This window comes from Narcine bancroftii, chromosome 4 (assembly GCF_036971445.1).
Source record: "Narcine bancroftii isolate sNarBan1 chromosome 4, sNarBan1.hap1, whole genome shotgun sequence".
NCBI lineage: Eukaryota > Metazoa > Chordata > Chondrichthyes > Torpediniformes > Narcinidae > Narcine > Narcine bancroftii.
Genome location: NC_091472.1, coordinates 301,975,280 through 301,999,364, shown reverse-complemented (window position 1 = coordinate 301,999,364; position 24,085 = coordinate 301,975,280). Strand labels below are relative to the sequence as shown.

At 40.3% G+C, this 24,085-nt stretch overlaps 3 long non-coding RNA genes across 5 annotated transcripts in view; 1 reads left to right on the top strand and 2 right to left on the bottom strand.

Annotated features, from left to right (window-relative positions):
- LOC138762182 (uncharacterized) overlaps positions 1 to 24,085 on the top strand; it is a 79,912-nt gene that overhangs the window by 27,487 nt on the left and 28,340 nt on the right. The gene's annotated exons all lie outside the window — the stretch shown is intronic.
- LOC138762181 (uncharacterized) lies at positions 421 to 4,249 on the bottom strand. 3 transcript variants are annotated; one of them, XR_011356807.1, is made up of 3 exons: positions 4,183 to 4,249; positions 1,782 to 1,963; positions 421 to 1,379 (listed from the first exon to the last, which is right to left on the bottom strand). It is a non-coding gene; the product is annotated as an uncharacterized lncRNA (long non-coding RNA). The 3 variants fall into 3 exon arrangements; XR_011356808.1 differs by having other exon boundaries at positions 4,187 to 4,201; XR_011356806.1 differs by lacking the exon at positions 4,183 to 4,249 and adding an exon at positions 4,053 to 4,157.
- LOC138762183 (uncharacterized) lies at positions 6,717 to 22,443 on the bottom strand. Its single transcript, XR_011356810.1, has 3 exons — positions 21,771 to 22,443; positions 19,068 to 19,132; positions 6,717 to 6,737 (listed from the first exon to the last, which is right to left on the bottom strand). It is a non-coding gene; the product is annotated as an uncharacterized lncRNA (long non-coding RNA).

Genomic DNA, 24,085 nt, shown 5'->3' with positions numbered 1-24,085 from the left:
TAACATAAGAAGGAACTGCTTTTCCAAGAGAGTAATGAATCTATGTAATTCTCTGCCTAAGGAAGCAGTAGATGTGATCTCATTAAATATATTTAAGACACAATTCAATTGATTTTTGCACAGTAGGAGAATTATGGCATATGGGCAAAAGACAAATAGATGGAGCTGAGCCATGACCAAATCAACCATGACCTTATTAAATGGTGGAGCAGGCTGAATGGGCCTGATACCCCACTCTTGTCTCTATTTATTTTGTTCTACTTTAGAGAGGAGATCTGCATACAGTGAGATACTGCCCATGTGTGAATAGGAATTTGGGGGAGGGGTTAAGGATGGCAGCAGATGGTGTCTTGCTGGAGGCCGAGGTCATACACAAGTTCCGCTGCAAATGAAAGTTAATGGGACAACAACAAAGACAGCTTTAGTTATGGACAATGGATTTATTGGTGCATTGCATTACCAGTCAGAAAGCCTTACAGTCAATGTCAAAAAGCATTAAGAGGCTTGCAGAAACTTTGCACAGGACTTTGTGCAGGGCTTAAAAAACACCTTTTACCATGGTGGAAATGGTATTTGGCTTTACTTTTACATTTAGTATATATACCCAATCACGATACAACATTAATTCATCAATGTTTTCTTTGCAACACATTAACAGCCACTAAATGGTTGACACTGCAGTAGAAAGTTGGATTTCTGTTATCACTTCTGTGATGGCAATATGCATCACAAATAACAAGTAATTTGTCCTTTAACCCAGTCGGATGATGAGATGCTATCCCAGAGGATGACAGTAGCTCCATGGAAAGAACATCTGTTTTCTTCTATCAGGCCAGTATTTGTCATCCCATTCCCCTAGTGCCAGTGCTCTTATTGTAATGAGGAATACAGCAGCCCAGACTCCTATCTGACTTGCTGAGCTACTGCAGTTCACAACCAGCTCTCAAAGCCCAGGAAAACTCAAGATCATTCTTCAAACCGGTTGAGAGTTCATTTTATTGAATTTCAGCAGCCTTTATACATAGAAAGTGAAGATCGAGCTCGCATTCTCTGTCCATTTTACTTTTTTTCCTCACCTCTTCTTCCTTGTGGTCGCCAGATACTGGGAATAAAAGCTGAAAATAAGTGCTATCCCTTACGATGGCATCAGTGCAGCAGAGAACAATCACAAAACATTCATGCTGAATCAGTTTGGCATCATTAGAAATGTTTCATCTTGCAAATAAATTATTTCACCTGGCAAAGTGACTTTTGTTATTATATTGCACATTTCCTGAGATAACGGAGCAGTCATCAGCCATGTGGTCAAGTCGGTCCTTATCACCTATGGCCTTCCTTTTCCATGTTGTGATAAGATAGTTAGCTGACACAATGGACGACTGCAGGTTCAAGATATCATAATTAATGGCAGGAATTTGGGACACTGACCCAGTTTGCATATTTAACTCCAAACATAATTAATGAATCCATTTCAAGACTACACAGACATTTATAAACGTGGAAAGTAATAGCAGGAGTAGACCACTATTCAATACCACATTTCCATTCTCTCTCTATGTCTAGAAACATCTAGAAATGTATCCATCTCCTTCTTAACAACATTCAGTGACTTGGCTTCTTCAGTACACCTTGCAAGAACATTTTACAGCTTCATCAACTTCTGCGTGAAGATATTTTGAATTTCAGTCCTAAATCACATGTCCTGTAATCTATAGCCCTTTTTATGAAGTGACACCATATTGAAGCCGGCTCAATGAGGATAAAAAAAAAGATGGGCTTACCTTTCAAGGAGAAGGCCTATAAGGCTGATCCAGCATTGCGTTTATGGAGAGCCGCATCAGGAGCCATCCTCTGGAACTGAAGGAGGTGGGGCCCAACGCTGTGAGATAAAACCAATGCGTCGAGCAATGGCCGTGACCTTTCAATCTGGGAAAACATCTCCTCACATCCAGTAAATAAATTTCTGTCAGAATTTTCAAAGTTTCAATTAGATTCCTTCCCATTTTTCCACATTATAGTGCACACAAACATTATCAATGTTTCTCCTCATCTGACAGTCTTGCCATCCAAAACATCAGTTGCTGAACTCCGTCCAATGTAACCTTTGTTTTAGATAAGGAGACCAAAATTGTACACAGTACTTCAAGTATGGTCTCAGCAAGATCCAGGATAATTGCGGATGACATCCTTGCTTCTTTATTCAGATGTCATTATATAATTTGCCGTCTTAACTGCTTGCTGCACTAGGATGTTTGTTTTCAGTGGCCAGTGTACTGAAAGATCCAAGATCCTTTGTGCATTAAAACATCCCATTCTGTTATTTAATGCTTTTTAACCTCATAAAATGGACAATTCCACATTTATTCACATTATTCTGCATCTGTCACGTTTTGCCCAATTACTCAATCTGTCTATATCACTTTGAAGCCTCCTCACCATTCTTAGTCACAACAGTTTAATGTCGTTAGCAACCTTAAGAATATTTTGCTTGGTTCCATCGTCCAAATCATTACACTGTTCTCAATATCTTAGGCCCACAGTCTCCTGCTACATATGTTATGCCACTGCAAAATATACCCATTTATTCCAATTCTGTCACCCGATTTTCAATCCATGCCAATACGTGATTCCCTATCTTTTGCACTTTAATTTTGCACACAACTTTCATGTGGGACTTTGACTGACAGACTGGAATGAATGGATCTTTTGGGGGGGGGGGGGGATAGATCTCCCTGATCTATTCTATCAATTATATCCTAAAAATGTCAGTAAATGTGTAAAATAATATTTCCTTTTTACTGTAGAAATCCATGATGGTTTTGTCTAATGCATTTTTAAAATGATTGGTTCTAGCATTTTCTCCATGATTTATATTAGACTTTATATAATTCTAGCTTGACCGTTCACTCCATCTGATTGTGGCAAGAGAAAATTTAATTCTGTAGGTATAGAGTCTAAATGACTTTGCTTATACTGATGACAGACATTGCTAATACATTCAATTTCAAGTCCAAAAGAACTACACACAGTAATTGTAATTTTTTTGGTTACAGTATCTTGGAAAGTCAGAGACCAGAGTTCCAGATGGGACATCTGCCATTTTTCAGCCTATATTTGCAGCTGGTCCAGATCCCTCTGCAAGATTTTAGTCTTCCACACTGTCCATAATGCCTCCAATCTTAGTGTCATCTGCAAATTTGCTGATTCAATTTACCACATTATTGTCCAAATCATTGATATAGATGATAAATAGCAATGGCCCCAGCACTGATCCCTGAGCGCACCACGAGTCACAGCCACCAGTCTGAGAAGCAATTATGTACTATCACTCTCTGGCCTCTCCTGTATAGCCAATGTCAAATCCAGTTTACTACTTCATCATGAACACCAAGCATCTTAACCTTCCTAACCTTCCATATGGAAGCATGTCAAAGGTAGACAACATCCACAACCTTTCTTTAATCAATTTTCCTGGTAACCTCCTCAAAAAACTCTATCAGGTTGGTTAAACATGACCTACCATGTACAAAGCCATGTTACTTATCCCTAATTATTCCTTGGCTATCCGAATATTTGTATATCCAATCTCTTAGGACACCTTCCTATAATTTACTTATTACTGACATCAGGCTCACGGGCCTATAATTTCCTGGATCACTTTTGGAGCCTTTTTTAAACAATGAAACAACATGAACCTCTAATCCTCCAGCACCTCACCCATGGCTAAGGTCATTTTAAGTATTTCCGTCAGAGCCCCTGCAATTTCTACGCTAGCCTCCCTCAAGGTCTGAGGGAATATCTTGTCAGTACATGGTCCACCCTTGTTTGCTTTAAGACAGCAAGCAACCCTTCCTCTTTAATATGCATAGGTTCCATGACCTCACTGATTGGATTCCTTGCTTCCCACGACTCTGTACCAGTTTCCTGGGTAAATAATGAAATAATGACACAAAAACCCATTTAAAATCTCTACTGGCTTCATACATAGCTAACCACTCTGATCTTCAGGGAGACCAATTTTGACCCTTACTATCCTTTTGTTCTTAATATACCTGTAGAAACCATTAGGATTTTCCTTCACTGTCTGCCAAAGCAACCTTTTAACCCTCCTGATTTCCTTCTTGTTTTTTCTTGCATTTTTTATACTCCTTAATTATCTCATTTGCTCCTTGTTGCCTATACCTACTATACACCTTCCAAATCATATCCCTAATATCCCTTGAAAACCAAGGTTCCATCAGCATCTTAACTTTTCTTTTAATCCTGACCAGGAACTTACAAACCCTGCTCTTGTGATGTAAATAATGGAGGGTCATGTGACCTCTCCAACTGGATTCTGGTCAGAATGTGGATTATGGAGGGTCATCTGGCCTCTCCAGTGAGCTTGAGATCAGAAGTAACCTCACCTGCCAAACAAGTGTTAGATTTACCCAAAGCTGAGGCTGACAGGCAATTGGTCCAAGTAGGTTGTGTGTAAGGGCCCTGAATTGAAAAGGCACATGTGCAGCATGTTCGTCCTCTTTTGCTGCTGCCTCAAGACCATCACTGAAGTTCATTTGCTAGAGGGCCGTCTGCGATGGGCCCATCCCAGATCCCTAGCCGCAATCGACGCTGGAAACCAGGTTCATTTGATACACTTGTTAGTTGTAATTAATTTATTGTTCATTAGTGTGCCGAACCTGTGAGTGGAGAGGTATTGTGTGGTTAACCCTTGCATTCCCAACCGGGAGGTGAAAATGTTTAGCAGTGATTTATTTACACCTGATGTGTAATTAATGTGTACTGTTTCTATGGATGATGTAAGCCTGTGAGTGTGTACCCTTTTTGTGTATTCCCCTATGTGTAAATAAAGATCACTGTTTGGTTGTTCATAACATGTCCAGCATTGATTTTTTTGGAACCTGTCAAATCTATTCTTGAACACATCAGTACTCTCAAAATTTTACCTTTGAATGCCTTCCACTTACTGACCACATCCATGTCAGAAAACAACTAGTCCCTATCCATGCTATCTAGATCCTTTCACATTTCATCAAACTTGGCCTTTCACCAGTTTAGAATCTTAATCCAAAGACAAGATCTATCATTATCCATGATTAACTTGAAATTTATGGCATTGCGATCATTTGACCCAAAACGTTCCCCTATACATACTTCTGTCACCTGTCCTGTTCTTGTTTTAAATTCTGTTTCTTTATCTCAAGTTACCTGTTTCACTGCTACATTTTTGACATTCTCTTCTTTTGTAATGCTAGATGCAAAGTACTTGTTTAGGGTCTTAACCTTGCTTTCTACTTACATATGAATTTTTTTGGGTCCTTTGTTGTCCATGCTTTTCTTTAATGTTTTTTTGTTCAAAGTACAGATAGTTCCCTAATAGGAGATCCAGTATTGCACCCTCTCCAGTTGATACCTCTATATATTGATTTAGAAAACTTTCCCAAACACATTTGACAAACTCTAAGCCATCTCAGCTCTTTTCCAGTAAGGGAGTCTCAGTCAATATGTGGAAAGTTAAAATCTCCTGCTATGACAACTTTGCTTCTTGCATGTGTCCTCCAACTCTCGCTGACTATTGAGCAGTCTTTTATACAACCCCATTTGTGTAGTCATACCTTTCTCATTCCTAAGCTCTATCCATATAGCCTCAGTAGTCTGAACACAGCAGTAATATTTTCCGACGAGCAGTACCATTCCACACCCTTTCTTCCCTCCTGCTCTATTGCGCCTGAAACAACAGAACCCCAAAACATTGAGCTGCCAGTCCTCCCCTCCTGCAACCAAGTTTCACTAATGGTCGCAATGTCATAATTCCATGTGCCAAACCATGTTCTAACCTTGTTTACCTTTCCTAGAACACTCCTTGCACTTAAATAGATGCACCTGAGAACATTTGCACCATGTACAATCCTTTGATTTCTGATTTTACATGCAATCTTCACATCACCTTTTTCCTCCTCCACTCCATAATCTGCTCTGGCACTCTGATTCCCATTCCCCTACAAATATAGTTTGACCCCCCCCCCCCACAGAGAACCTTATCCTCCTCCCGAGAATGCTGTGAACTCGATCTGAAATATCTCAGACTCTGGCACTAGGGAGGCCACAAGCCATCCAGGATTGTTGATCTCTTCCACAGAACCTCTTATCTGACCCTCTAACTATGGAATCTCCTTTCACTGCAGCTCACCCTTTTTCCACCCTTCCCTTCTCCATGCCAGCGTCCTGATTGCTGTGGCTTGTCCCTGGTAGGTTGTTTCCCCACAAAAGTATCCAAAATGATATATTTGTTATTGAGAGGAACAGCCACAGGGGTGCCCTACACCGACCATTCTTTCTCTTGACTGTCACCCAGCTACCTTCCTCCTGCCTCCTAGGGGCAACAGCCTCCCTGTAACTCCTGTCTATCACCCCTCAGCCTCCTGACTCTGGAGTTCATCCAAATGAAGCTCCAATTCCATAACTAGGTTTGTAAGGACCAGCAGCTAGATGCACTTCTCAAGATGAATTCAACAGAGATACTGTTGGCTTCCCTGACTATCCACCTTCTGTAAAAGAAGCTTGTCCCTGTCTAGCTGCCATTCCCATTACCTATGAAATAAAAAAAAAGTTTTTTAAAAACTGTTCTTACTTGCCCAACTCTTGCACCCTTCTTCTTACATGTGTCCTCCAACTCTCAGCGAAGCCTTGTGAACCAGAGCCACAAATTCCCATGCAGTCTAGTGTGAGGTGTTGTACTTTGGAAGGACAAACCAAGAAAGGACAATATTAAGGGAACTTTTTCACCTACAGAATAGTAGGATTGTGGAATGAGCTGCCAGCAGAAGTGGTGAATGCAGGCTCAATTTGGACATGTACATGGTTGGGACTGGTATGGAGGTTAGTGGAACTAGGCAGAATCATCATTCAGCACAGATTATAAAGACTAAGGGGTCTGTTTTCTGTGCTGTAATGTACTATGGACTACAGCAGGTTCTGGATTTTAGCAAAAAAAGTCCTAATTGAAGTCTCACACAATGTTCCTTGATTAAATTTAGACAACAAAGTTTGTCCTTTAATTATGCAACCCAGCGGAATATCCTTTGTGGAATCTTGAATCTTTTAATATTGCCAGAGATATACATCCAGTTCTAGAAGTTGCTGACTTAGGCAGAGTGTCATATACAAACATGCTGGAGACACTCAGCAGGTCACATGGCATCCACAGGAAGTAAAGGGTAACCAGCATTTCAGGCCTGGGCCCATTGATGCTGCATGACCTGCTGAGTGTCTTCAGTACGCTTGTGTAGTGTAGTGCACTTGACCCCAGCATCTCTTGTGAAAGTGACTTATGCAAAGTTATAAAAAGAGCCAGAAGTCCTTCACCATGATCACATTATGCAAGTCCAAAGCACCCAGGCATCATGCCTGTTCTACATGTTTCCAGTGGATGGTTTTATGCTCATGCATTAATCCCTTAATCAACAAGTTCCTAGCCCTGGAGAATTTTGTGCACCCTTTGGAAAGCATTTTGTAAATCCAAGGGCACTTCTAAAAATGGGTGCCAGTGATGCTGAATTTGTTCTATTAATATCTCTGATGGCAAAATATTCTGAAAAGGTAGGGATGAATTAAGGGGGACGTGTTGAATGCAATGATCTAAACAATAATTGTACCACTGGAAAGGAATAATGCAGTTGAATGCTCAAACAAGGAACTCATTTGGTTAGAAGAGTAAAGAAACTACTGTACTACTGGTGCAGAACACAAACTATTTATAATAGGAAAGAAAAAAGGTTATGATTATATGGAAATAATAATGAGATTCACTAATTAGCTTAATATGGGTTAACAGTAAAAATGGAAGATGATTTGCTGGAATATACAGAACTTTCTCGATCAGTGTGTTTCCAATTCATAGGAAAAAAAAAATCAAGCTGCATCTAGTTCTATGAAAGAAAGTGGGAATGAAATGTGTTTCCAGCAAGGAGAAAGGTTATTCACCACGTCATGAGGTATGGGATAATTCTTTAGAAAACAATCAAGAATAAAAATATGGAACTGGAGAATGGCTGATTTCTACAAGTTGAAAGGGAACTGGTTCAAGTTCACTGACATAAAAAAATAAGGTAAAGCATTAATCATACAAGAATCCAATGCACAAAAGTGGGTCATGCAGCATCTATAGTTACAAAGGGTAACCAACATTTTGGGCCTGAACCCTTCATCAAGGTGACTAAGAATAAATCAAATGAGAATAAATGGTTTGATTGCAGTGTCTCATTCTCATTGGAGGGGAAAGGAAGGGCATCCAAAGGTACAGAAATTAAAATGAATCATACAAGAGGATAACAAGTGTAAAAATAAATATAAAATAATAGACTCACAATGTTGAGAAAAAATATTGGTCAGTAATGATCAAATTAGTGCACCATTAGAAAGGAATTATGTAGCTGTGTGAGCTGAGATTGAGTACTTGAGGAAGGTTAATAACTAAGCTAAAAAGAAATGCAATAGTTGTCTGAAGTGAAAAATATTAATCCAAAAAAAAGCATGGGCAATAAAGAACAAAAAAATTCATATGAAAGTAGAAAGCAAGGTTAAGGTCCTAAACGAGTACAAAAGAAGAGAATGTCAAAAATGTAGCAGTGAAACAGGTAACATGAGATAAAGAAACAGAATTTAAAACAAGAAAAATCACTCAGTGCATACGAAATGTATTAAATTACTGACCGAGGTGGATAGTGCAGGCTTTGAGATTCTTAATAGATATGTACAAGTAATTACAGCCCAATCAATGAAACACAAGTTAATATCTAAAAACAATGACCTTTGCAGAAGTAGAATAATAATGAAAATGTTGTGGTTGATGAAATGTAATCGTAATTCCAAAAGATAAAGTAAACTTTCTGGATGTAAAGGACAGAAAGAATGTAGAAAATTGTCAAGGTAACAAAAAGCAAAAAAAAGTGGTGATAGTTGTTTTACAGGCTGAAGTTCAGTATACTATTCTACTAGAATATAAATGACAGTAAATTAGTAAATATTGCAATGAAATGGTCAGACAAAATTTAGTCTAGAAAATTGAGAAGAGCCAATACATTTTTAAAGAGAGTGTTGAGAGTCTTGATGTGTTTATCTAAAAATCTTTGAAGGTGATAAGTACAAGTTGAAAAATCTGAATGTTGCTTACATTTAAGTTGTACAAAAGAAAGGTGGTTTCAAAACCAAGGTGCCATACCAGCTGAATTGCTTTGGCAGCTGGTTAAGGGCCACCTCCAGACTGAATCATCAAAGCGGTCAAACAGATTGAACAGCTGTGAATATTGCTAACAACAAATATTCAAAAACTGAAGGAAATATCAAGATTAAAATCCTTGGACCACCTGGACAACAGGGATACCTCTGCCAGACTATTATTTATCAACTATAGCTCCACCTTCAATGCAATAGTAGAAACAAACTCATCCCAAACATTTTTACCTTGACCTCAGCAACCCCCTCGGCAACTGGATCCACAATTTTCTATCCCACAGACAGTAATCAATGAGAATTGGTGACAGCACCTCCTCCACAATCATCCTCAACAGTGAGGTCACACAAGGATGTGCACTCAGCCTCCTACTATACTCCCTGTACACCCATGACTGCATGGAAAAGTTTGAACAGGTTGTGGGAGTGCATGAGTTCTATGGTGCAAGAGGATGGAACCAGAAAGGGGATGGGGATGGGAATGGGCGAGTGGCTGAGTAGGGTTGAGTGGGAAAGAGGAGGAAGAATGGTGAGGAGGAAGAACAGAACTTAACAAAGGTAAGTGGGCATATAAAAGAGAGAAAGAGGGACTGTTGGCTTGGAGCCAAGTCAATATCTTCTCCCTTAATGTCAGCAGGAGCAAGGTGCTGAAGATAGATTTCTGGTAAAGAGCCGTACTCACCCCCCCAGTCCACATCAATGGTAATGAGAGGGAGATTGTAGATAACCTTAAGTTCCTAGGACTAATTATCTGCAGTGACTTGTCCTTGTCCAACCAGATCAATGCGATAAACAAGAAAGAACGCTAATGATTCCACTTACTCAGAAGTCTGAGGAAATTTGGCATGTCACTAACATCCCTCAACAACATCTACAGATCCACTGTTGAAAACATCCTCTCAGGGTTCATCACTACATGATATGCAAATTTCTCCACCCAAGACTGCAAGAAACTGCAGAGAGTTGTGAACTTGGATCAAGGCCATTACACACACCTCTCCCTTCTTCATCGACTCTGTTATGTCTCTTAAATAACCTAGAGATGCAAGATTCAAATAATCAGTAAATACTTACTGATGCCTTCCACCATCTCAGGAAACTGTTCACACACACACATATACATACGCCCCACAGTGGTGCACTTCAATTACTGTGAGAAAGGTGTATTCGTACGTGGTTACAAAATAGTTCACATTATCCTGACTATATAACAGACTCCATCTATAATTCCTGCTGCCTTGGAAAAGCAGCTGGCATATTCAAAGATTCATCCTATTGTGACCAAACTCTCATCACTCAACTCCCCTCAGAAAGAAGATGCATGAATATGTGATCACAATAACCAGATTCAAGGGCATTTTGTTTCCTAACATCAATCTCCTGAATGAACCTCAAAAGAGTAAAATTAAGCCACCTTTGCTCAGTACCACCTGGTCTCTCTATGTAACTCTGCGCTTCTGTACTGTGTCTGACTTGTACCATGCATGAAATGTCTCGCTGGATTGCTCGCAATACAAATTCTATCACTGCATCTTGGTACATGACAATAAATTTGAACGAGCTTGAAATTTTGCAATATGTATGGCTCTATTTCTGCCAACTCTATTAGTATATCATAAGATCCATTACAATGAGCGTAGTTAATTTTGCCAGCAAACACGTCTCCTAAAGCAAATAAAAGTGCTTGAGGAACTCAGTAAATGAAGCAGCATCAGTGAGAAAAGTACCATTACATTTTGAGTCAGAATCCTTCAAGACTGAGAATGCAGAAAGGTCCAGCCATGATAATGAGGACAGGGCGGGAGGCGTTGGAAAGGGGCCAGTAGATTGGTTAACCAATGAGGGGTCAAGTATAACACATTGATGGGGAGGTAGAGACAATTGATTGGCAGGTGCTAGACAAAAGAGAGAGAGGCAATAGAAAAAAGTGGTTAGGTGGAGGAAGAGGAGTCATACAGGGTGAAGTAGTGGAGAAGACCACTGGCAAAGTAAAACTCAATGTAAATTTAAGGAACAAACGACACCTCATATTCCACCTTGTCAGAAATTATCAGATATGGGTGGGAAGGGACTGGACTTGGAGATAAAGGATGAAATCCAGGTACAAGGATATCTCATATATCACCTCCAATCCTCTTTCTCCAAACTCCAGTAAATATTTTCCTTGTACTTAACCAATTGCCCATGAAAGTTCTAATTTTGTCCATTTCTACTCATTTTACAAACAATCATTTCACATGTAAAACAGATTTTATTCAAACCATTCATGTCTCATAAATATGTCCACCCTAGCCCTTGAAAGATCTGATTTACCTTATCTAAATTCTTTATGATCACATGAACTTCTGTGAAACCAACCCCCCCAAATTTTTTTTTTGTTGCTGAGATATAAACCAGAGGCTGCAGATGCTGGAATCTGGACCAAATTTAAACGTACTGGAGGAACTTAGTTGATCGAGCTGCATCAGTGGGAGTGCAAGAATGGTCGACACGAACCCTTCATCGCGATGGATCAGTCTTGAAGCACTGACCATTCTTTTTCTCCCACAATGCTGCTGGATCTGCTGCTCCTCCAGCAGATTGTTTAGTTATTCCTTTTGTTATTGTGCAATTGTAACAACATACAAAATAGATCAGGGATATTAATTTTTGTTTTTATGTAAAAAGGTGAAAGACATATTCACCATAAAAAATTACAAATATACTAAATTTGGGTGCTCTTCTTAGATAATGAAGCATTGTAAACAGATACTAAAGTATTGCTTTTTATCTGCTTTTCATACAGACACATAGCAACCTCTAGATTTTTGTGACTTAATGCAACACAAAGTTTTACAAATTTACAAAGAGAAAACCAGGCATAGACTGGAGTTGCATTGAATGCAACTTTCTGGGCAGAAAAGGACCAGTGGGTAATTCTGAACAGTCTTGATTTGAATGATATTTGCAGCAGTCATAATCATTATTTAAACACTGTCCTTTATACCAAGGCCAATAAATACTTTATTTTACATCTCAGCTTTTTTTTCCAAAACTTTAAGCAATAATCAAGCAATGCCAGAGACCCAAGTTTAATCCTGTCCTCGAATACTGTCCATATAATTTGCTTCTTCTTCCTATGACGACTGGGTTTCCTCACGTGCACTAGTTTTAATGGATTTAATGTAGGATTGGAAATGGATGCTGATGACCTGAAGAACTGTTTCTTTAAGTATGCCTTTATTCCTCTGTGAGCTCCAAGGTGAAAAGCTGATTATTTTTATTGCTCAAGCAAAGTTCAAAAAAACCCCACAAATATTAAGCAATGAATATTAAACCTATGCAGTGAACCAGCAGTCAATCTACACTAATTGCCCAACAAGATTGATCATTGCAAGTTAGGACATTCACAACCTGCATGCCTGTGCTGACTCCATAGTGATCATAGCATATTTGTGAACAGTTGTGGCATGTAAACAAAGTGTTAGCAGGCCTTTCCTTTGCCTGAAGGAGCCTATTTAACAGCTGTCCTTTGTGTTTAAATGAACAGCAGCATAAAATCATAAGGTGTAGAATGCATTCACCCAAACAGATGAATCAGAGAATACGAGAAACTGCAGACACCTGAATTTACTGGTGGAACTCAGTGAGTGGGTTGAAGAACATCTGAGGGCAGGAGAGAAGGAATTACCAACATTTCAGGAAGAGATCCTGCTAAGGAAAATAAGCAACATGAAGAAGAGAGGGGGAAGATGACACAAGATACCATAGGGCAGGGGTGTCAAACTCAAATTCACGGAGGGCCAAAATTAAAAACTTGGACTAAGTCGAGGGCCGAACTAAATATTTATTGAAAATTTTCAACAACATCTGCATGTTTTCTCTTCTTTCAACATATGTAATGTTAAACTTTTTCTTATTAAAATAAATGTTTAATAATAGTTTTGGATAAACTCTTTCCAGAAGCATTAACAAATGAGAAATAAAATATTCAATAAATAATATTTCTCTATAAAGGATTTGTCAAATGTTGCTAGTGTGCTGTCGAATAGTAAAATCTGAGGGCTATTGAGAATGTGGGAGAATAACATGATTCCTGAAACAATCAAATGGGTGACTGATTGTGGGCATGAACTCTAGCAGGGTTATTTGCCATGCCCTTTTTCTATTGGTACAGATATCCTTTGATTTACACACTTATCAAGTTTTATGCCTAATGAGCTTGTATCCAGGTGCAGGACCATTTTTAACCAGGAATATATTTATCACTGTGACATGAAACTATTGGAAGATCGTTTTATCCTGAGATTAAAGTTCATAATACTTATGTATCCCACCTGTGTGCGGGAGGGCGGGATTTGCGGGCGATCGGGTTGGACAACGACAGTGCGGGGGCATCGGCTCTCGCTGCAGGGCGGCATCTCGGTGGATCAGCGGCCCCGTCACCGTGAGTTGTGGGTTGGCCTGTGGCAGGGAGGGGGAGTGGGCAACGGTCCTGGCGAGGTCAGGCCCGAGGCCTCCGGTTCCAGGCGCTAGGAAGCGGCCTTGGCTTCCCCTGACACCAGCCAGGCCCCAAAACCAGAGTCCACGGTGAGACCCTGCAACGTAAACAGAGGAGGTGGGGGCGATTAGCGGGCTGACGCCAATGCATTCTGGGATTTATAGTATTAGCTGTGCATGCGCTATACTGGCGCGACGGCCAGCGAGCCACCTCTAATACATTTTTGAAATGATCTTGCGGGCCAAATATAATTATATCGCGGGCCAAATTTGGCCTGCGGGCCAGAGTTTGACATGTGTGCCCTAGGGCATATATGGACCAAGGAGAGTTGATGATGGGCAGAAGGAATCATGTGGGGAAATGGAAGGGGTGGAGTTGGGGGACAGAGGCAGGTGGTTGATACATAGAGGCAGACAAGGATAAGAAAGAGATCAATGGGAGAATGGAGACCTGAAGCCCGGGGGCAGGAGGTGGGGGGGGAGTTGGGTGGGGTGGGGCGGGAGGTGATGGGGAGAGGGGAGGGTTAAGGAGGGGACAAAGGATAGAGGGTGATAAGCAGGGACAAAAAGGCTACGTGCTGGAATCTGTTGAAAAGGGAAAGTGATAATGGGAACCATTTAAGGGTAAATGGAACCAGATGAGGGAGAGGATCTGGTGGGAGAAGTGTGGGGTTATTAAGTGAATAGGACTAGGAGGGGAGCAAAATGAAAATGGCTGATGGGGAGGGTTGGGGTGGGAGGCACTGGAGAGGTGGAAATGGGAAAGAAAATGAAAATGGGAGGACCAGAGATGGATTAGGAGGAGAAATAAGGACATTGGATCTAAGGGTTAGCTGAAAATGTAAACTTAAAAGTTCAGACAATTGAGTTCCACATTGCCCATGTAGAATATGTGGTGGAGTCTAAGATCATGGCTCCCTTTATTTTAGTTCTTTAGTTCTACTTCTGAACAACAGTATCAATTTTACTTGATTAGTAATGAAACTTTACTGTTTATGATTATGAGAGATATCAGTATAGGGAATAAGAATGTTCTTGTCAATCACCTCAGATTTATTTACTTTAATACCAATCATCATGGCAATATAGATGCAAAGACGAAGTGCAGAACATTATTTTATAATTACTACATTTTACTCAATTGGCAAAAGAAGTTACGACTTCCAATGTTTTGCCCATGGATGTCCCAACCCCACATCTGCCAGGATGAGATTCAACATCAGATAATGATTCCCCTCTTCTTCTGCACTTCCCCATTCCCCCTTTTTATAAAACCCCCTTCCTACACCACTGCCACCCAGCCCCATCCATCCATTCTCATTTGCCTTATCTTCGGTTCCATTCCTCCCCCCCCCGCCCTATCTCCTTACTGGATATACTGTTCTCAACCCCTCCCCTTACCTTCTGTTTCATCTAATCTATCTTTATACCATCACTTTCACATTCTCTTCATATCAGTTTATAGCTCTGAGAGCCTTTGAATATTCTAGCTACACACTCCACCTTGATGACTCATCTTCCCCCTTTATTCTTCTTGCCTCTTCCTCCTTTTATCTGGCATCTACCAACCTGCTGCCCACCATGACTACCAGCCACCCCCCCCACCCCCACATCTCCATCAGGCACACAAAACTCAAAACGATCAACCAGTTTACCTATCTCGGCTGCACCATCTCATCGGATGTAAGGATTGACAACGAGATAGACAACAGACTCGCCAAGGCAAATAGCGCCTTTGGAAAACTACACAAAAGAGTCTGGAAAAACAACCAACTGAAAAACCTCACAAAGATTAGCGTATACAGAGCCGTTGTCATACCCACACTCCTGTTCGGTTCCAAATCATGGGTCCTCTACCGGCATCACCTACGGCTCCTAGAACGCTTCCACCAGCGTTGTCTCCGCTCCATCCTCAACATTCATTGGAGCGACTTCATCTCCAACATCGAAGTACTCGAGATGGCAGAGGCCAACAGCATCGAATCCACGCTGCTGAAGATCAAACTGCGCTGGGTAGGTCATGTCTCCAGAATGGAGGACCATCGCCTTCCCAAGATCGTGTTATATGGCAAGCTCTCCACTGGCCACCGAGACAGAGGTGCACCAAAGAAGAGGTACAAGGACTGCCTAAAGAAATCTCTTGGTGCCTGCCCCATTGACCACCACCAGTGGGCTGATATCGCCTCAAACCGTGCATCTTGGCACCTCACAGTTCGGCGGGCAGCAACCTCCTTTGAAGAAGACCGCAGAGCCCACCTCACTGACAAAAGACAAAGGAGGAAAAACACAACACCCAACCCCAGCCAACCAATTTTCCCTTGCAACCGCTGCAACCATGTCTGCCTGTCCCGCATCGGACTTGTCAGCCACAAACGAGCCTGCAGCTGACGTGGACATTACCCCTCCATAAATCTTCGTCCGTGAAGCCAAGCCAAAGAAGAAGAAGACCAACCTGCTGCCTCTGTCTCTTTTATTTCACCTCTGCCCAGAGTGAAACACAAAAGTCTGCAGATACTGTGATTGTAGTAAAAACACAGAAATGCTGGAGGATCTCAGCAGGTCTCAGGTGTCTATAAGAGGTAAAGATATATAACTGATGCTTTAGGCCAAAGCCTTTCTTCAAGGTATGAGTGAAAAGTAGGCAGGCATCTGAATTAAAAGGCTGGGGGTAGGAAATAAAGGGCAGGGGGAGGAGCACAGACCAAAAGAGAAAAGGTGAGAATTGGACATGGATAGGAGGACAGTGGAGAATTGAACATGGATAGGAGGTCAGGAGAGGAAAGCTGAGAATTGGACATGGATAGGAGGACAGGAGAGGAAAGGTGAGAATTGGACATGGATAGGAGGACAGGAGAGGAAAGGTGAGAATTGGACATGGATAGGAGGACAGGAGAGGAAAGGTGAGAATTGGACATGGATAGGAGGACAGGAGAGGAAAAATGAGAATTGGACATGGATAGGACAGGAGAGGAAAGGTGAGAATTGGACATGGATAGGAGGACAGGAGAGGAAAGGTGAGAATTGGACATGGATAGGAGGACAGGAGAGAAAAGGTGAGAATTGGACATGGATAGGAGGACAGGAGAGGAAAGGTGAGAATTGGACATGAATAGGAGGACAGAAAAGGTGAGAATTGGACATGGATAGGAGGACAGGAGAGAAAAGGTGAGAATTGGACATGGATAGGAGGACAGGAGAGGAAAGGTGAGAATTGGACATGGATAGGAGGACAGGAGAGAAAAGGTGAGAATTGGACATGGATAGGAGGACAGGTGAGAATTGGACATGGATAGGAGAACAGGAGAGGAAAGGTGAGAATTGGACATGGATATGAGGACAGGAGAGGAAAGGTGAGAATTTGGCATGGTTAGGAGGACAGGAGAGGAAAGGTGAGAATTGATGAGGGGAGGAGAGGCTCTATGAATGCAGAGCTGGAGGAAAGGAAAGAGGGAAAAGGAGAGAGAGGGAAAAGGAGTCAGAGCTAAAGATCAAATAGGGATGGGGAAAGGAGGAGATAGGTGGGTGGGCTATTGGAAACTGGAGGTCAATGTTAATGCCATCAGTTGGAGGTGCCCAGATGGAATATGAGATGGTGTTCCTCCAATTTGTGGGTGGTATCAGTCTGGCATTGCATGAGACCATGGACAGACATGTCAGCATGGAAATGGGGTGGGAATTGAAATGTGTTGCCACTGGAAGTTCCCCACTATTGCATCGGGCAGAGCCGTTGTGCTCAACAAAGCAATCTCCCAGTCTGTGTCCAATCTCTTGGATGAGGAAAAGACCACAACAGGGTCACCAGATGCATTAAATGACCACTTCCATTTTACAATGTGTGGCTTCACTTGGAAGTTCCGTTTGGGGGCCCGAATGGTGATGAACGACTAGGTGCAATTGTAGCACTTCCTGTGGTCACAGTAGGTAGGTTCCAAGGGAGTGAGTGGTAGGAAAGGAAGAGTGGGCAAGGGAGTCATGGAGGGAGCAGTCCCTGCAGAAGGCAGGATGGAGGAACTATAGTAACAACACAGAAATGCTGAAAGAACTCAGCAGGTCTTCCACTCCTCCCACCCTGTCCTTTTTACACTGGCTTCTCTATTAAATTTCCCCAGTCTCAATAAAGGGCTTTGTTTTGAAATGTCAAACACTCTTTTTCTCTACTATGCTGCCGGAGCCACAGAGTTCCTCAAGATGTATGTTTAGTTTCAGAGTCCAGCATCTGCAGTCTCCTGTGTGCCTCAAGAATATCCAGTATGTTTGCTTGATACACTATAGGATATACTGCATCAAACAAAAATACCTCAAAATACACTGCCTTTAAATAGCACCATGAATGTCACTTTTTATGAATTCTCACACAAAATGGAAACCTGCATGAGTAAAACTGCCAGCTATTCTGAAATGTTTTGACTTGCAGAACACAGTCAATCAAAACTGAATTAAGGTTGCCAGAGTGCATTTTTCCTTTGCTTGTTTAAGTTTGAAAGACCTAGTTCATTTGATTTCAACATGACAAATATTAATTGACAAGATTACATTACAGTTATATCTGTTATGCTTAATATATTTTTAGTGACGGTAGTTGCAGTATTATTTATGACATTAATGTTTACATTCAATCCCAATGCATAATTTATGAAAAAAATTGTTTTGATAGTTAATAGAAGTTCAGTAATTGATATGTTTCCATTTGGTGCTAGTTATGGAAATTACTATGTCATTACTGAATTTGGTCAAGTGCTTCTAAAGGTTGTTGGACTGAAAGAAAACAGTCCATACAAGTCCCTATAGCTCCACAGAAGGAAAAATATGAAATGCCTACTTGATATAACAAATTGTAAAAGGTGGTTGCAGACAATAGTTATTCAATAATAAATAAATTACAAGTTTACTTTTTTCAAACAGTTCATAAATTTAAATTATTTAACAATTTGATGATTTCTGAGTTTCATATTTCAAGTTCTGATAAATGAGGGAGTAAGTCATAATTAGCTATGATACTTCAAATATATGTTCTACACAAAACTATACAAAACAATCTAATTAACATTTATTTATTAAATTAATAAAGGAATATTACATTCAAAAATTTTAAAACTTCCTTAAAATAAACAATAAGTTTTTTCAATAGAATTTTGGAGCAAGATCCTTTACATACAATGAGAAATACCCCTCCCAACCAATTTTTTTGTCAATGTTTATCTCATAACATTGCTATGATATGCCTTAGGATTTATTTTTACATTAAATGGCCAGAAGCATATGAACACTGAAGCATGTGCCACGTGCATTTTACTGACTTAATTACAGCTACATAATTTGCAGTTGGAGTTGATTTTCTGTAGTTCTGTTATACTTACTAGAGATGAATATTGAGTTAAGTGTCCTTTCCCATTACTGATAGCAAATTGTAATGAAGTGCTTGCTAGACATAGAAAAAGGAAAAATATTGATTAGCAACAGAAGTGGATGAAGTTATAACAGTTGAATTGTACATTGTTTAAAATTCATTCACAAGATGAGGATGTTGTGGGCAATGTTAACAATGTTAACTTTCCTTGCTTGGTCACTTGAACATTTCAAGGCACTGTTAATAGCCAGTAATATTAACATCTATAGTCATTTGAAGACCAAAAGGAACAGCAGATTTCTTTTTCTGAGGACATGAATGAAACAGATGGCTTGAAAGACAATCCATAGTTTCAATGTCATGATCATCCGTACTAGCTTTCTGCTTCTAATCAATTTAATTAATCAAATTTAAATTTCCCAGCTGCTATGATGGGATTGAAATTCATTCAGCAAAGCACATCTCAGATCCAGCAGGCTGAACACCTTCCAATGATGCATACAATTAATTAAGTTCAATATTATGTATTTAATTAGTAAAGGTAAGTGGAATTTTTAAATTAATATTCTGCACGAATACTGACTTGTATCAGACACCTCATACTCTGAATTTAATAGCATCATATATTCATTAAAAATAATCATTACATTTTCATTCAGGTATTGACTCTTCATTCCATGCATGTTATAGTCATGAAGGGCTATTTAATATATTCAGTTATGTGAAAAATATTACTTAACTTTTAAAATTTTTAAAGATTTATTACGCTGGACAATGAAGATATTACTTCTTGAACACTTTTGGGTGTATTTTATGATTGTGGGCTGTTGATCATGAAAATCACCTTAAGATTTTCCTATCACGTACATTTTTTTAGATATAACCTATTTTTTGTGATTTCTTGACATATCTTAAGAAAACAAGTATATTGCTCACAAAACAAGCCATTTTGGTCAGTCTATGTATGCCTGGCCATGCACTCAGTGCTGGCGCAATGCAAATGCTGTCTGAGGCCTGGACATGCTAAGTCAGGATAGACGCAGACAGGCTAATAAAAGTAGCTCACGTATACAGATGCTGTGCACTACATTGATATACATGTTGATTAACATATTCTTCAAGCAATAGCATTGTGAGTGTACATAACAATAGCATTTATTGCCTTCAGGAAGATTTAATACAGCAGAAATGTCTCATCAATGTCACAATAGCTGTGATACATTCTGTTAAATTTGTGGTGAGTATACACTAAAGGCTCAAAGACGCGGCATGACTGCACTTCTTAAGAAAGCCTATGAGCTCTACTTCGATTGCAAAATTGGTGACCAAGGCAAACCTTGGGCTCTTCACATTTGTTATGCAACATGTGCTGTCAACCTGGGAGTTTGGCTTACCATCATTATGCGATTAAACATTCAATAAAAGTTAATTCAATGTTTCTCCAACTTCCTACATGATATAGAAAATCTGAAATTATCTTTGTGTTCATCTTGAAATTGTCTATCATAATCCCCTTTATTTTCAGGAAGCAAACTTTTCAAAAAAAAAAATTGTTGCCAGTGTTATCTATGGGAAAATACAATTAATCATATTCTGATTAAGGTCCTAAGTCATGATTGAAATATACCTTGAAGCATATAATCAGTACAAAGAGGCAGAAAATGTTCTAATCTAAGTCTGTACAGAAAAGAAAATCAAATCACATACAAGAGTATGTACTCTATAAAAGTATCCATTGAATTCTATGCTTATTATTAGTAGTAGTACAATCAGATGGAAAATGGAATTAGGTTACTGCCCCACGGCCAGAACTCTTCATTGAATAAAGTGAAATTGTCCCATTAAAATTACTTTGTAGCCCCTTGGACATTTTAGAGCCCGTAGTCCACTTCCTGAGTGCAGGCTCTTCATTTGGTGACAGACATAGCATGTAATTTATTATAATTTTCATTAAATATAACAAATATTAAGCATTGATTAAAATTGTTTCTGGCACGAACAGTTAGGCTACAATGATTTATTCACTTCTTATACTTATTATGAATTGAGGAGCGGTGCTTCAGACTATCGTGCAGGGCCCTGCACTCAGGACAGCGGCTGTCGCTCTATCCCCTCAAGCTGACTGACAAGGCCCTATGGGTGCTGGATGCTTACCAGCGATGACTGAATCAATGTGTCAAAGGGACCAGGGGAACGGGAGAACTGGGTGGAGGGGACTGTGGGCGGAGGTGGGTCAGGGATCATGAGGGGATTGGTGTCCTGTCTTCCATCCTACCCCAAAAGGGCTAGGCAACAGGTTCCCTCCCACCACCCGCCGCCACTGCTTACTCACCACCAAGCGCTGGTAAGCCTCCAGCGCCCATAGTGCCATGTCGCTCAGCTTGACGTGATAGAGCGACAGTCACTTCCCAAGTGCAAGGTCCCATGCAACAGCCTGAAGCGCTGCTCCTCGCTTCATAATGTGAATAAATTGTTGTAGCCTAACTGTTAGCGCCACAATGTCCAGGATCAAACTTCATTAAAATCAAACAAAACTTTACAGAAGCCATCTGCTAACCCTGAATAATTTGAAAAGTCTGTTAGTTTTAAAAGGATAAATAAAATCAGTTCTAAAAACACTGTCTCGATACAAAATAACATAGAAGGGTGAGTCATTTTTTTAAAAAGTAAACTTCAGCTCCACAGGAATATAGTGATAGTTCAGAGTCTTTACCTCCTGTGGACATTGCGAGACCTGCTGAGTTCCTCTAGCAGTTCCGTATTTTTACTTTGCAAAAGAAGTGCACTCCCCCTCTCCCTCAGGGCTCCCAGCGCACAGGTGCAAGGGAGCACAATTGACTGTTTTCATTGTCGAATCCAACAGGGAGAATGGGACACGTGGTGGCGATTGGCCTGGAGGCAGGTCCAAGAGAGTGACAGTTTTCCAAGGTCAAGCACTGGTGGAAGATAGGGAGCAGGGATGAGTGGTGGGCAGTGCTTGACGATGTCATTACAGGAGATCACATGGTTTAGTTGCAGTCTGTGTATTCTTTTTAAGGCGGGCAAGAAGGAGCAGTTTCTGTACCGCTTTGCATTGTGGGTAAAAACACTGACATCTCTCTTGATGTGCCCCATGTTAAGAATTCTGCTCCAGCCGTACTGCACCACCCTGTGATGGTTGTGACAGACTCCCTTACCTTCTGGGCCCCTAGGCTTCAGCCTATTCAGTCTAATGGTTAATTCGCCTCTGCATAAATGTTATGGAGAAAGAGGTCCACTTGAAAACAAAATTCCCAATGCTCTATATAACATAAGTCACATTCATTTGCAAGGTAAATAAAATACATTTAGCAAAGCCATAACATGGATAATTAGTTTACATGGGCTAATGTTGAACAATTTATAAAGTAACATACTTTAACACAGTCCAAAAGTCATCTAATGATGCAAAAACAAAACTCTAAATTTAAATTTCAGAACAATAGCGATATCAACAATAATTTTAATGATATTCATAAAAAAATTTTCAGAATTACAAATCAATTTTTTATAACTAAACTGTGGTATTTCAACTTGGGAACATGAATAAGAGTGTAATTTGAATGAAAACAGCATTATTTCACTGAGGCTGTGCAGGAACAATTTTAGCACAGGACTGCAAGCACAACATTGGTGCCTGAAATTTAAAATTTCTTATTCATACACCAAACAATAGAGTCAGGTATAAGGTCAGCATTCAACAGCCACTACAGCTTCCTTGGAAAAGTTGATAGTCAAACATCTTCCAAAGCAGCTCCTTCTTTTTATGGTGTAGCTGCAAATCAGATGGTGTGTGATTTGGATAGCAACTTGCGGACATTGCCATCCCTTAACTAATATTGCCAGATAATATTTAGGATGTGAGAGCATTTTTCAAACATTTCCTATTAACTTCCTGTTCACAATATCGAGGAGGGGCTCAACTGGATTTGAAGAGACCCAGATTTTAAAATACCCTGATCCTCCAGAGAGGATGGCTGAGAATCTCTGCTTATCCACTACAAGTTGGCTCCGGGATATTAATTTCTGCTTTTTGATTGATTGCATTTATTTAAAACACTTCAATTGTCAGAGTACATACATCATATACAACCCTGAGATTATTTTTCCTGCGTGGCTATGCTTCAAGGATGATGGCCTTCGTTCGGTTGATCCACCGAGCGAAGATGCCTGTGTATTTCTTTAATGTGTACTTGATGATACACTCGAAGAAGCACATGATACTTCACAAATCAACCAACTAATTCCAATGGTGTGGAAACCACGACACTTGGAGCCAATGGATTTGTTGCAGCCTTCGTCTGCCTTCACAGTCATTGAGTTCAGAGTAACTTTGTCTGTCTGTTCCACTGATGAGATCTTGGTTGGATTATTCTTTGTCAGGGACCTCACCCTCAACCTTACCAACATGGGTGACGCTACCAGGAGAGTAGCTCCACACGGCATCACTCTTGGGATCACAGGACCACACAAGCTTCTTCACCACGTCAAGATGACAATCCATGGAGGCTAGGCAGTATTGGTATTGTGATCTGTATTCAAGGAAAAGATACTTATACAAAAGAGGGAAATGGGAACAAACTGTAAATACAGAAAAAAATAAATATACTGTAATAAATAATGTGCAAATTAAGAGTCTTTAAGTGAGCCTCTTATTGAGTGTTATTTATAAATCTGATGCTCCTGAACCTGGTGGTGTGAGTCTTGTGGCACCAACACCTCTTTCCTGATGGTAGCAGGGAGCATGACCTGGGTGGTGTTGATCCTTGATGATTGCTGATGCTCTCTGATGGCAGCGTATAACATAGATTTTCTCTATGGTGGGGAGAGTTTTGCCTGTGATATGCTGGGCTGTGTCCTGATGAAGTAGAGGTGCTGACATGCTTACTTATTTGCTTCACACCTTCAAGAAATAGCAATTTGGAGCTTAGTTACAGTAGAGATAATCCTTTTTTTTCTTTGGCTTGGCTTCGCGGATGAAGATTTATGGAGGGGTAATGTCCATGTCAG